The sequence below is a fragment of the Narcine bancroftii genome, chromosome 1 (genome assembly GCF_036971445.1).
Source record: "Narcine bancroftii isolate sNarBan1 chromosome 1, sNarBan1.hap1, whole genome shotgun sequence".
Classification (NCBI taxonomy): domain Eukaryota; kingdom Metazoa; phylum Chordata; class Chondrichthyes; order Torpediniformes; family Narcinidae; genus Narcine; species Narcine bancroftii.
Window position 1 is genome coordinate 91,997,507 of NC_091469.1, and position 14,406 is coordinate 92,011,912.

The 14,406-nt window shown below is 40.0% G+C and overlaps 1 long non-coding RNA gene across 2 annotated transcripts in view; it reads left to right on the plus strand.

The window, feature by feature from the left end:
• Window positions 1-13,649, plus strand: part of LOC138740389 (uncharacterized) — a 70,983-nt gene extending 57,334 nt beyond the window's left edge. The window contains exon 4 of one of the 2 annotated variants that reach the window (XR_011342904.1): window positions 13,532-13,649. This is a non-coding gene — a long non-coding RNA (uncharacterized lncRNA). Of the gene's footprint in view, window positions 1-1,138; window positions 3,796-13,531 lie in introns of those variants that run through there. The other variant, XR_011342895.1, reaches the window with a different exon arrangement.
• The last annotated feature ends 757 nt before the right edge of the window (window positions 13,650-14,406 follow it).

A 14,406-nucleotide genomic window follows, 5' to 3' on the forward strand; every position in this document is an offset into this window, starting at 1 on the left:
TTTTTTCATGCCATGGGGAAGGACTTCAAGAACAACAGGTCTGGGCTCATGAATGACAGTGTTTTTAAGGAGAAATCACGCTGTTGAAGAGTTACAGCACAGCAGGCAGAATATTGGGGCTGTGTACTTTTGCAAGCTGCTGTGTAAGTTGAGATAGACTCCATGTGCGCTATTGGATGTGTGTCACTAACTTGAAGAATCCTGAACCCCACACACTAATGGCATTGTGAATAAAGCCTCTCCTTCCTCAGAAGTTTGTGGAGATTTGGTATGATATTGGACAGCTGGCAAATTTCTACAGATGTGTGGTGGAAAAATGTGCTGACCGCCTGAATCATAGTCTGATATGGGGCCACCAATATCCCCAAGTGGAAATCCCTCCAAAAGGAGTGGACACAGCTCAGGACATAACAGGTAAACCCTCTCCCCACTTTGAATATCTACAGAGAATGCTGCTGTCAGAGAGCAGCAATCATAAAGGATCCACATTGTGAGCACTGCTGCATGAATAATTCTGATGCAAAGTCCACAGACTCTACAACAGGCTTTAATTAGCTTAAACTTCTACACATTAGGTCTCAGTACACACCTGACTCCATGTGACTGACTGTTCCCAAAGGGGCCAGCTTGAGCCTTTATAAAGGCCAGTGATTCACAGCAGGCAGGTGGGGCTAGCCTTCCAGGTTGTCTACCTGCAGGTACTGAGGTTTCCCCTGCTCTAAGCTGGTAGGAGTGCAGCCAGTGGAATGGTGGTATCACCAGGCACACCACCTAGCACACATTCTGCTCTCACTGCTGCCATCAAGAAAGAGGTACAGATGCCACATGACTCATACCACCAGGTTCAGGATCAGCTGCTACTCCTCCACCATCAGACTCCTCAACAATAAACTCAATCAGGGTCTCAATTAAATACTCTTAATTTTGCACGTTATTGATTTTCTTTTCTCTCTATTTCACGTTTGTATACATTTGTTTATTTGTTTACATATGTACATTGAGTAGAGGTTTTTTTCATGCAATCCCAATAAATGGTAATTCTGCCTCACCCACAGGGAAAAAAAGAATCTCAGGATTGCATGTATTGTCATGAATCTACTCTGACAATAAATCTAAAATTTGCCATGTTTGTCAACAGCATTGAGGAAGAATACAGGAGTGAGACAGATCAGCTCGTTGAGTGGTACCAGAATAAAAAACAACTTTCATTGAACATTAGCAAAACCAAGGAGATGATTATGGACTTCAGAAGGAAATCAGGAGAACACGACCAGTCCTCATCAAGGAGTCAGCAATGGAGAGGGTCAGGAACTTCAAATTCATGGGTATCAACATTTCTAAGGATCTATCCTGAGCCTCCATGTCGATCCAATCACAAAGAAGGCTCACCAGTGTCTTTAATTTGGGAGGTGTTTGAGGAAATTCAGTATGACACCTAAGACTCAGCAAAACTTCTACAGGTGTGCATTCTGGTTGGTTGGATCACTGCCTAGCATGGAAGTGGCAACGCTCAGGACAAGAGAAAAAAAAATCTTGTTAACTCACCCTGCGGCATCACAAGCACTAATCTGCACTCCATCGAGGACATCATGGGGCGGCATGGTTGGTGTAGTAGATAGCGTAACACCTTAACAGCATCAGTGATCAAGAGCGGGATTAAAATCCAACACTGTCTGTTAAGAGTTTGTACCTTCTCCCTGTGTCTGCGTGGGCTTTCCCTGGGGACTCCGGTTTCCTCCTACCATTGGAAACGTACCTGGGATATATGTTAATTAGGTGTAAATTAGGCAACATGGACTTGTGGGCTGAATAGCCTGTTATTATGCTGTATCTCTAAATTTAAATTTAAATGTAAAATCTGCAAGAGGTAGTCTCTATCCTCAAGGACCCTCAGACCTAGCTCATGCCTTCTTCACTCTGCTACCAGAGAGAAAAAGGTACAGGAGCCTGAAACTGAGCAATGAGCAGCACAAGGCCATCAGATTTCACAATAAACATTGAACCATAGACATTATCTTACTTGGTCTTTTTTTTTTCTTTTTCTTGCACTATAAGAACCATGGAGTTAAGGAGATGTTTGAAAGATACATTGAATGTAAGACGAATCTTAAGAGAGGAATTAGGAAAGCTAAAAGAAGGTACGAGAAAACTATGGCAAGCAGGGTGAAAACTAATCCAAATTGGATTAGTAAATATGCAGACGATACTAAGATAGGTGGAATAGTGGATAATGAAGAAGGTTTTCAAGGATTGCAGAGGGATTTGGGCTGCTTAGAAAAGTGGGCTGAAAAATGGCAGATGGAATTTAATGCTGATAAGTGTGAGGTGCTTCATTTTGGTAAGAAGAATCAGAATAGGACATACGTGGTAAATGGGAGAGCATTGAGGAATACAGAAGAGCAGAAAGATTTAGGAGTAACGGTACGTCGTTCCCTGAAGGTAGAAACTCACGTGAATAGGATGGTGAAGAAGGCTTTTAGTATGCTGGCCTTTATCAATCATTGCATGGAATATAGGAGTTGGGAGGTGATGTTGAGATTGTATAAGACGTTGGTGCGGCCTAATTTGGAGTTCTGTGTGCAGTTCTGGTCGCCTAATTATAGGAAAGATATAAACAGAGTAGAGAGAGTGCAGAGAAGGTTTACCAGAATGTTACCTGGGTTTAAGCATCTAGAGTATAGGGAGAGATTGGACAGATTAGGTCTTTATTCTTTGGAGCGTAGAAGGTTGAGAGGGGATTTGATAGAAGTATTTAAGATTATGAAAGGGATAGACAGAGTGGATGTGGATAGACTATTTCCGTTAAGAGGAGGAAAGATTAAAACAAGAATTAAGGGGCAGAGGTTTAGAGGTAACATGAGGGGGAACTTCTTTACTCAGACAGTGATAGCCGTGTGGAATGATCTTCCGGGAGAAATAGTGGCGGCGGAGTCAATTGTATTATTTAAGAAAAGGTTGGACAGGTCTATGGATGAGAAGAAGATGGAGGGTTATGGGCATTGTGCAGGGAGGTGGGACTAGAAAGGGGTGTTTGGTTCGGTGTGGACTAGAAGGGCCTAATGGCCTGTTTCCGTGCTGTAATTGTTATGTTATTATGTTATGTTATTTTTATTGCTTTTGTAACGAGGTGTATATGAAGGTTTGCACTGTGATGCTGCCACAAAAAAACAACTTTTGAGACACGTTCATGATAATAAATTCTGATTCTGATTCTGAAATCTTTTCGTGAAAAGAGGACATGTCTGGAAAATGATTGTTTGACTCCTGAGATCTCCTCATTTTTCTGGGCAAGTGAAAGACACTAATTGCTCCAAATGATTACAATCACTGTAAGAGCCAAAGGCTCATTGTTTACCATTGTCAGGTTTGGCTATGGCGCCGGTACCTTCCAGTGCGCATGTGCTATGGATTGAGAGTTGGTGCCTGTGCGGGTGTTGCGCACGATTTGGGCAGTTAGCCCACATTATTTACAATGATGGAATAGACGGTGGGTGAGTGAGGGTCTGATATTTTCTCTTGACCATTTCTGAGGAGATTGAAAACCCCATAATTGAGGGAATTGAATGTTACATACAGAACAGACTGCCATTACCAAGTTTAAGAATGTTACCTAGGATGTCATGAGTCCTTTTCTGTTAATTAATAATCCATTTTAAAATTCATCTGGACTTCATTGTGAATTCCTCGAATGCGGCTTTTTTTTAAAAGGATAGAAATCACTTCAATCAATTTTACCAAGACAAGCTAGCTATGGAATTACAAAAGAAATAATTTGTGTCACTGTTAAGCATTATATGGAAGATTACACGTTTAAAAAAAGATTGATAAGCTTAGTTAATTCATGGGGCAATTTTTACTTGAAATTGGTTCATTTTTGCAGTGTAAATCCCATTAAGTATAATTTTTTTACTGATGGCAGAGAATATAAAAGAACATTTATTGTGAAATTTTGCAAATACATTAACTGCAAATAAATACTTCTTACGGGAAAGAATGATCAACATTTGTACAGTGCTTTCATGATCTCAAGACAGCTCAAAACATTTTACAAAGTACTTCAGATGTGTTGCAATGTGGGAAACAGCACAAAATTAGTGCACCGTAGGATTCCACAAAACAGTATTAAAATGACCAGACAATCTACTTTAACAAGGATAATGGTTATGGCATTGCACTGACAGTCAGAGTTTTAGAACACTGACAGAGTTCAAGTGTCACCATGGCAACAGAATTTAAATTCAAGTTACAAAGTAAATATGAATTTTTTAAAAATCTCAATGGCAATAATCATGAAATACAAGATTGCCACAAAGTTAATTTGATTCAGTAACATCCTTTACACAGCATACCCTCCATTTGACTCAACTCCGCCAAACTCATTGACTCTGAACAATCTGCTGCATTCAGCTCTAAGAGAAATAAGAAATCAATCCAGGTGTGCCTCGAGATGTTCACAATAAAATGATTAAAATCAAATAATGAGTAGAGCACCAATGGAATCCTTTAGTTGTGGTTCTAAATAATTAGAGTAAAGTTCTGTTAGGCCAACACCTTCAAAACATTAATGGTGCTGACTTTCAGGATTTCTGGACCAATGTTCAATGGAATTTCTATCATGCATCAACACATTTTTATCCCACTTTTATGTTATAGAAAAATAAATTAGCAGCATAATATATTTTCCAAACAATCAAGAGGGATTAAAGGGAGTGTGAGATTGAGACACCCACCCCCAACATAAGTTAAATAAGAGAATGGGAAACAGAGGTCCAAAGATGTTAAAAGGATTGTGGGAACAAGGACACAATGATTTTAAAGGGAGCTTGGAATTGTGGCCCACGTCATTTTAAAGGTGCTTATAAATATGGTCCTGGTGAGTTTAAAGCGTGCTAGGAAATGTGGTCCTGGTGAATTTAGAGCAGTGGTTTTCAAACTGCCCCCCTAAACTCACATTCCACCTTAAGCCATCCCTATGCCATAAGTGCTCTGTGATTAGTAAGGGATGGCTTAAGGTGGTATGTGATTGGTGAGGAAAGGTTGAGAACCTTTTGTCTCGACCCAATATTTTGCTTGAGAAAAATTGTCATTGGTCCATTGGTCCATTTCTTTTGGAGTTATGAAACTGTGCATATCATGAGTCAATTAGATACAATTAAAACAGTGGTTTTCAAACCACTCAAATACCACCTTAAGCCATCCCTCACTAATCACAGATTAGTGGAATGTGATTTTAGGGGACAGTTTGAAAACCACTGATTTAGAGGGTGGTCAGTGATGTGGTTCTGGAGAGTTTAAATGAAGCATTGGAAACAACTATGGAAAGCTTTTGGGAGTATGGCAAAGGGGCCCTAATGAGTTTAAAAGTATGGTAACTGCCATTTAGTGAATTTTCAGGAATCATACACAGGAAAGGGACTAGATGAAATACTGAATCAATAGACAATAGACAATAGACAATAGACAATAGGAGCTGGAGTAGGCCATTTGGCCCGTCGGGCCAGCACCGCCATTTTAGGATTTGGGAATATATTATTTTACTTTCCATGATATTGTGATATTTCTTTTAATGTAATAAAGAAACTTGGGTTATTTTAAAACAACAATACTTTATTAGCTAAATAACTCTCTCATGAGAGTGTGAAGGCATCTATCTTGAATCTAACTGAGCTGCAACAAACTAGTCTCTGCCTCCCTCTAGTGGTCAGGAGAATCACTAGCATTCCTTTTCCTTGAGATGCTTACTGTAAAAATAAGACACACTAATACAGTATTCATTCAATTTAAAGTTCAACACAAACATAAACACAACATCAGCAGCACCAACTTTATATTCAGTCTGTCAGGTGCTTTGATAATGCATGTGTATCTTCTTAACACAGGTGCTTGATTAAGTTCTGCTGGTCCACTCCTGTCTAGCACTAGTAGTCTTTCCTCTGTTACTGTGCAGGCTGAATCTTATGCATCCCTCTGTCCCTGCGGTGTCTCTTGCATTTTCAGCAGGCTTTTTTGATTCTTCCTCAGTATTTGGACCATCTTCTGTTCTGGAGGATTTACTTCCTCCAGAAAAGTAGCCTTTTATGTCCCAAATGTTGGAATCTCTAATTCTCACTGTGTCATGTTCTGCCTGTGGCCCTAAGCTTTCTTGCTGATGTCATAGTTTGCTTTCTGTCTCAGTTGAAGACACTTTTTTTTTCCCATTTGACATCTTTGAATTCTCTATTCTTGTTTGGGTCTGAATAATAAGGAAGTGTGGTGCATAGTCTACATCTCATCAGAGGCACAGCGGTTGACATGCCATGTTCAATTGGTGAACTTCTGTAAATCACTAGAGCTAGATATGGGTCTGAGCCACTGTCTAGTGCAGTGGTTCTCAACATTTGTCTTTCCACTCACATATCACTTTAAGTAGTTCCTATGCCAAAAGTGCTCTGTGATTAGTAAGGGATTGCTTAAGGTGGAATGTGAGTGGGAAGGGATGGTTGAAAATCACTGCTCCAGACCTAATTGTTACTGAAATATTTTGCTTGATAACTAATTGTCGTTGGCCCATTTCCTTTGGAGTTATGAAACCATGCACATAACAAGTCAATGTGGTACAATTAAAACAGTGGTTTTTCGAACTTTTTCCCACCCAGATACCACCTTAAGCAATCCCTTACTAATCACAGAGCCCCTATGGCAGAGGGAATACTTAAAGTGGTATATGAGTGGAAAGAAAAAGGTTGAGAACCACTGGTCTAGTGTTTTTTTGACCAACTGTTTAGCTACGTGAACTCCTTTCTCAGCTTTACCATTTGACTGTGGATGCAGAGGACTTGAAGTCACATGTCAAAAATCATACTCTTCTGCAAAATGCTTCTGCAATAGCACCGTCTATTGCCACTGTAGACAATTTGAGGAATTTCATGTCTTGCAAAGATCAATTTCATATATTAAATCACACAAGCAGCTGACATGTTATGAAGCAACACAATCTCCAGATAGTTCGATAGATAGTCAATAACCAGCAAGTAATTATTTCCATTCAGGTGGAACAGATCAGTCCCAATTTTCTGCAACAGTTCCGCTGGTAAGTCTGTTATTATCATGGGTTCCTTTGTATGCTTTGCGAGGTGTTTCAAACAGGTCTAACAGCCTGAAGCCATCCTGTCAATGTCCAAATTTATCCCTGGCCAATAAACAGCATTTCTGGCCCTCCTCTTGCATTTTTCATTCCAAGGTTCCCCACTTTACAGCATCTCTTGTGGTAGTGATTGAGGAATGATAATTCTGCTCTGTCTGAGTAGAAGCCTATTGACTACATTCAGCTCTGCTCTGTTGTTGTAGTATGGCTGACATTTACCTCTAGCCTATCCTTCAGTAAGATTCATAATGACTTTCTGTAGAACTGTGTGTTTTTTTTTTCAGCTGTGATCTGTTTGATTTCACGTCAGACACAGGAAGAAATTCAGTATTGAGATGCACGTGGAGATTCACATCTGTCTCTGTGGAACTCTCGTTGGGTGTTTCACTCTGCATTATTGCCCTGGATAATAAGTTTCCCTGCTATGTACACCAATTCAACATCATAACATTATAGCTTCATCACAGTCTTTGGATTCTTGGCAGCATTTCATTGAGATTTTTTTTTAATTATTGCTATTAATGTTGATAGACCATATACATAGCTGTGGAATTTCTCCAGTCCATAGACCAGACTGAGACACTCTTTCTAGATCTGTGCATATTGACATTCAGATGTAGTCATCATCCTTGATGCATATGCTACAGGCCTCCAATCTTTTCCTACACCCTGAAGTGTTACAGCACCTATTCAATTTTTTGAAGTGTCTTTAGATATTTTCATCCTTTTAGATGTGTAAAAGAACATCAAAACCACTGGATCTGTTGTTAGAATGGTCTGCAGTCATCCCCATTCTTCCTCATGGTTGTTGGTCCACTTGAATTCACATTTGTCCTGTAACAACTTCCTTAGGTACATTGTTTTGGAAGACAGGTTTGATATGAATTTATCAATGAAATTGATCATTTCCAGCACTCTCAAAATGCCTTTTTTTGTCAGTGTGTCTGGGCATCTCTGAAATTGCTTTCACCTTGCTCTTGTCTGGCTCCACACCTGCCTCCAACAGTTTATCTCCAAGAAAGGTGATTTCCTTCACACTGAACTGACATTTTTCTCTGTTCAATTTTAATCCATACTCCTGGATGCATTGCAACACTTTGATGAGCCTCTTGTTGTGTTGCTCTTTTGTGGATCCCCATAGGATCTTGTCATGTATGTTCAAACATACCCCATTTACGCCTTCTATGATGTGCTCCATTGTCCTGTAGAACACTTCTAAAACTGAGGAAATTCCAAAAGGCATCCTCAGACAGGAGTATTGGCCAAATGGTGTATTAAATGTACAGTATTTTATGTCATTTCATGCAGTTTTATTTGTCAGAAGCTCTGGGATGCATCCAATTTAGTGAAAAATTTTGCACCGGCCATCTCACTTTTAATTTCATCCCTGGTTGGAATCTGATAATGCTCTCTCTTTAAATAGGCATTCAGGTCTTTTGTGTTCATGGAGATGTGCAGGTCACTGTTCTTCATTTTGACACACACCATTTAATTCACCCATTCATTGGGCTCCTCCTCTATGACACCTAATGCCATCATTTGGTCAAGTTCTTGCTTGAGCTTTTCTTTTAGTTGCACTGGAACCCACCTCAGGGCATGAACTACTGGTTATGAGTCCCCTTTCAACTACATCTTATAGGTAAATGGTAGAACTCCAAACATTCTGAAGGTAGTATTACCTGACACCTTTACTCTTTACCTTGAATCTGCCTGGCAATTGATCCTGTATTTCCTCTATGCTCTTCCGCGCATTGTTGCTGCAATGTGATATACCCCTTTGACTAGGTTTAAGTTTTTACATGCTTTATCACCAAGCAGTGATTCATGTCCATTTGGGACTACTGTGAACTTGAGGTGGTGCTCATTATCTTTAACTTTCACCTCGAGTTTACATGATGGAATCCATTATTAAGGATGTAATAGCGGAGCATATGACTAGCAGAGAAGGGATCGGACGGAGTCAACATGGATTTACAAAAGGTAAATCGTGCTTGACAAATCTATTGGAATTCTTTGAGATGGTGATAGGTAAAATAGATGGGGGAGAGCCAGTGGATGTGGTGTACCTGGACTTCCAAAAGGCCTTCGATAAGGTCCCGCATAAACGACTGGCTTCCAAAATCAAGGCTCATGGGATTGGGGGCAAAGTATTGATGTGGATTGAGAACTGGCTGGCAGGTAGAAGACAGAGAGTTGGGATAAATGGCTCATTTTCTGAGTGGCAGGCGGTGACCAGTGGGGTACCACAGGGATCTGTACTGGGACCCCAGCTGTTCACAATTTACATTAATGATCTGGATGAGGGGATTGGATGTAATATCTCCAAATTTGCAGATGACACTAAGCTAGGAGGGGTTGTGTGCACGGAAGAGGGGGTCAGGAAGCTCCAGTGTGATTTGGATAAATTGAGGGACTGGGCAGATACATGGCAAATGCACTACAATGTGGATAAATGTGAGGTTATCCACTTTGGTAATACAAACCAGAGGGCAGATTACTATTTGAATGGCAATAGATTAAGAGTTGGGGAAGTGCAGAGAGACCCACGGGTACTTGTACATCAGTCTCTGAAGGCGAGCATGCAGGTACAGCAGGCGGTTAAAAAGGCAAATGATATGTTGGCCTTCATATTAAGAGGGTTTGAGTATAGGAACAAGGATACCTTACTGCAGCTGTACAGGGCCTTGGTGAGACCACACCTGGAGTATTGTGTGCAGTTTTGGTCACCTTATCTAAGGAAGGATGTTCTTGCAATGGAGGGAGTGCAGAGGCGATACACCAGGCTGATACCTGGAATGGCAGGAATGACTTATCAGGAAAGATTGCACAAATTTTAGAAGAGTTTAGAAGATTGAGAGGGGATCTCTTAGAGACATATAAAATTCTGGCAGGACTGGACAGAGTGGATGCAGATGGGATGTTTCCAATGATGGGAAAATCCAGAACCCGGGGCCATGGTTTGAGGATAATAGGCAAACCATTTAGGACCGAGATGAGGAGGAATTTCTTTACCCAGAGGGTGGTGAATCTGTGGAATTCATTGCCACAGAGGGCAGTGGAGGCAGGTTCATTAAATATATTTAAGAGGGAATTAGATATATTTCTTCAGTATAAGGGTATTAAAGGTTACGGAGAGAAGGCGGGGATGGGCTACTGAACTTTAGATCAGCCATGATCTCGTTGAATGGCAGAGCAGGCTCGAATGGTCGAATGACCTACTCCTGCTCCTATCTTCTATGTTTCTATGTACTTGTCATGTCGATGCTCTGTCCATTGTAGGCTTTGAGCTGTACAGAATTTGCATGGATGTATGGCTTTATCTTCATTGCCCTGATGTCAAGCTCATGGATTAAATTGATCTTTGTCCCTGTGTCCAGCTTGAAAAGAATATCTGTTCCATTTGTATGTGATTACATAGTCCACTTATCCTGCTCATCTCTGTTCACGCTTGTCTGTCAGGTTCAGTGTCTGTTGGTTTATAATCTACGTGTACTATCATGCCAAAAAAAGTGTATCACTGAGGGCAGTTTCTTTTATAGTGTGTACAGTGTGCACACTTTCACTTCTGTTTTGTTTCCCTTTGGAAAACTATTGCTTTGCATAGTGATTCTGCCCTTTGCACTTACACAAATGATGTCAGTTGCTACATCATTTGCAAATGAATGTCTCTCCTTTTCGATGTTTCCTATGTCACATTTTTTGTTTACGTGTGTGGACACACACTGTGGCTATGGCTATGTCTTCATTTTCACTGGCTTTTGCACTCTCACCGAACTTTTTTGCAAGCTACAGAGCTATTTCACTAGCATGGCATATCTTCACAGCTCCAGCTAAGGCAAGATTTGTATCTCACAGCAACCTCTCTCTCACTTTCATATTAATAATGCCAAACACAATTTGATGACAGATCATTGAATCTTGTAGTTATCTAAAATTGCATGTTCTTGCTTTTAATTTCAAGCTCATTAAAAAAGTACCGAAGCTCTCTCCCTGCAGCAATGTGTGCGAGCTAAACACATACCTCTTAAATGTTTCATTTTCTTTGGTGAACAGTGTTAATCAAACATTTTGATAACCTTTTCATACTTGCTTTGACAAAACAAATGTGTTGGAAACCTCTAGTGCTTGAGTTCCCACCACGGAAAGTAGCAGTACAATCTTCTATGCATCATTTTACTATAGAATCCAATGGCTTGCAGGTACAGCATGAATCCTGGTTTGAGTATCATATGCTCATGGTTGATGTTTCCAGTCTAATTTATAGCATCAGGAATCTTCACACTTTCCAATTCTCTGCTGCTATTGACTAATTCTCACTCTGCTCATTCCTGGTTTTTCTTCCACTCCTGGTACTATGTGATGTTCCTTTTAATGCAATAAAGAATCTTGGGTTCTTTTAAAACAACCATATTAGCTAAAGACCTAACTCATGACCATGTGGAGGCATTTATCTTGAATCCAAATGAGCTACAACAAGCTAGTCTCTGACTCATTCTAGTGGACAGGAGGTTCATGAACACTCCATCAATGCAGGTATTGTACCAGACAGGACAGATGGTGAACTTAATTTACAAACTCATCTAATAAATGGCACCTCCCACAGAGTAACTTTCTCAACACTGGAAAGTCAGCTTGAACTTCTGAATGTCTCCTACTTAAAAAAAAATCAAGTGATTTGAGCAAATAAAATTTGGTTATAAACTGAAAATGCTGGAAACACTGACCAGGTCAAGCAGAATGGAAAGAGAAACAAAGCTAATGATTCAGATTTGAAAACCTTTTGTAAGAAGAGTTTTGAATTGTCTTCAATGCAAAACATTAATGCTGTTTCTCTTTCCATGGCTGATGCCTGACCAGTTGTTATTTCAGATTTTCAGCATCTGCAGCTTTTGTGATTTTTGAAAATATACTTTCAACTGAATGCCACTTGTTCTGAATTACCATACTTTTTGGACCATTCAGGTTGAAATTTTCCTGCAGATGAGCTTTTATTTAAAGTTGATGACATTATTTATAGTTTCTTCTTTTTCTTTGGCTTGGCTTCGCGGATGAAGATTTATGGAGGGGTAAATGTCCACGTCAGCTGCAGGCTCTTTTTGTGGCTGACAAGTCCGATGCGGGACAGGCAGACACAGTTGCAATGGTTGCAGGGGAAAATTGGTTGGTTGGGGTTGGGTGTTGGGTTTTTCCTCCTTTGTCTTTTGTCAGTGAGGTGGGCTCTGTGGTCTTCTTCAAAGGAGGTTGCTGCCCGCCAAACTGTGAACAAATGCCCATGCTTGACTAAAAATCAAATGATAAACAAGGAAGCTAATATTCCAAGGATTGGGAAAGCAACTGGAAAGAAGTCCCAAGATTGCACTTCTCTCTGTAAACCAAATTATCCACAGTTCAGTATGGTGACTTTGGAGTCATTTGGCAAAAAAAAAATGTTAAATTATCATTTTTTTCAGGATGTGGGCGCTGCTGACAAGGTCAGCATTTCTGGTCCAAATCTTTGTGAGGCAGTTTGAGCTGCTTCCCGAACCACTGTATTCTTGTGGAACGCTCCCACCACAACTTTTTTTGCAAGCTATTCCAAATTTAGGCCATGGAATGGTGCATAAATCGAAGGGGAAACTGCAGTTAATAGATTGCCATCTTCCTGCTATCCTTGAAATTCTTTGTCATAGTGGAGGAGCTGATAGGAGAGCCTGTGTGTGTAACTGCAGTGCATTTTGCAGAAGGTAGGCCCTGCAGCCACTATGTGCCCACAGTGGAGAGATTGAATTGACATGTTTCCTCCTGTTGCCCACTCAATTGTTTTACTGAGGCTCTTAATTTCACATTTGGTTAGGTGGTACCCAAAATTCTCAATCAAATTACCTTTAGTTCTCCTTTCCACAAAATCATCTGGGAAGCTCACAGCCAGATATATTTGATTTTAATTATGTGTTATCAATGTTGACTCTATATAGAGTATGTTCCCTCTATGATAGTCTATGTCAAAAATGCCATATGAATTAAAAAATACCATTATGACAGATAGACTCAGAGCAAAATGTAATAGCAAGCTTCAAATATTCCCTTTAAATCTGATGTGTTGATGAGAGATGAATTTAATGTCATGTGCACAAGTACAACGTGCAGATGTACCAACACTTCTGCTCTTTGCAGCTACACAGTTATGCAAGATACTCCAAAGACAATAGTATGACCATGCCAAGACAGAAAGAGATAATAAATCTAAAAAGATAGATAAATAAACTTTCACAGTTAAAGTTAATAAAAGAAGATAGTGCAAATAGATCTTTTGGTAGTTTATGGTAAGGATTAGGGAAGCATGGGGAAGTGTACTGCTTGCTGTTCAATGTAATTGATGTTTAAATGCCATATAAATTTGCTCCTAATGCTTTTCTGTGCATTTTTTAGTAGAGCAAAAGTCACGATCTTGGAGGATCTTTCCTGTATCCAACACAATAATGGCATAGTGAAGATAGCACGTCTTCTTCTTCAGGAATTTATGGAGGTTTGGTATGACATTGGAAACCCTGGTAAATTTATGCAGATGTGTTCTGGAAAGTGTGCTGACCAGCTGTGTCATGGTCTAGTGCGGGGACATCAGTACCCCTAGGCACAAAGCCCTGCAAAATGTAATGCACACATCCCAGGACATCACAGGCAAAATTCTCCCCACCATCGAAAAGATCTACAGGAAATGTTGTCACTGGTGAGCAAGGATCCACATCACCCAGCACACACTCTGTTCTTGCTGGTGTCATCAGGAAAGAGGTGGTACAGGTGCCACAAGACTTGCACTATCAGGTTCAGGAAAAGCTGCTACTCATCTAGAACAAACTCAATCATGACCAATTCTGCTTCGCCTGTAGGAAAAAAGAATTTAAGGGTTGTATGTGGTACCTGACAATAAATCTGACCTTTGAATTTTAATATACAACATTAATTAGAAACATTTGAAAAATGGAATGGAAGACAAATTATTATTATATTTTTGGAGGCATTATTTAAATATCGAGGCTTCCAGTCAGTTTGTCTACCTCTGAGGATAAAAATCACTGCAGTATTAGTTGGTACAATGCGAGGATTTTTTTTTCTAAAATAAAATTAACTTTCAATCACCAGGATCTGAGTGAGAGACTAAAACAATCAGAGCTACAGAAGCTTTCTACCTGACTTTGCGTTGACTTATTTGTTAATTTACCCCCTTTCATTATTGACTACATCTCATGTAAAACAGTGGAGATTTACACTTGACTTCTTTGTGTGTCTGCCCAAATCCACCATCA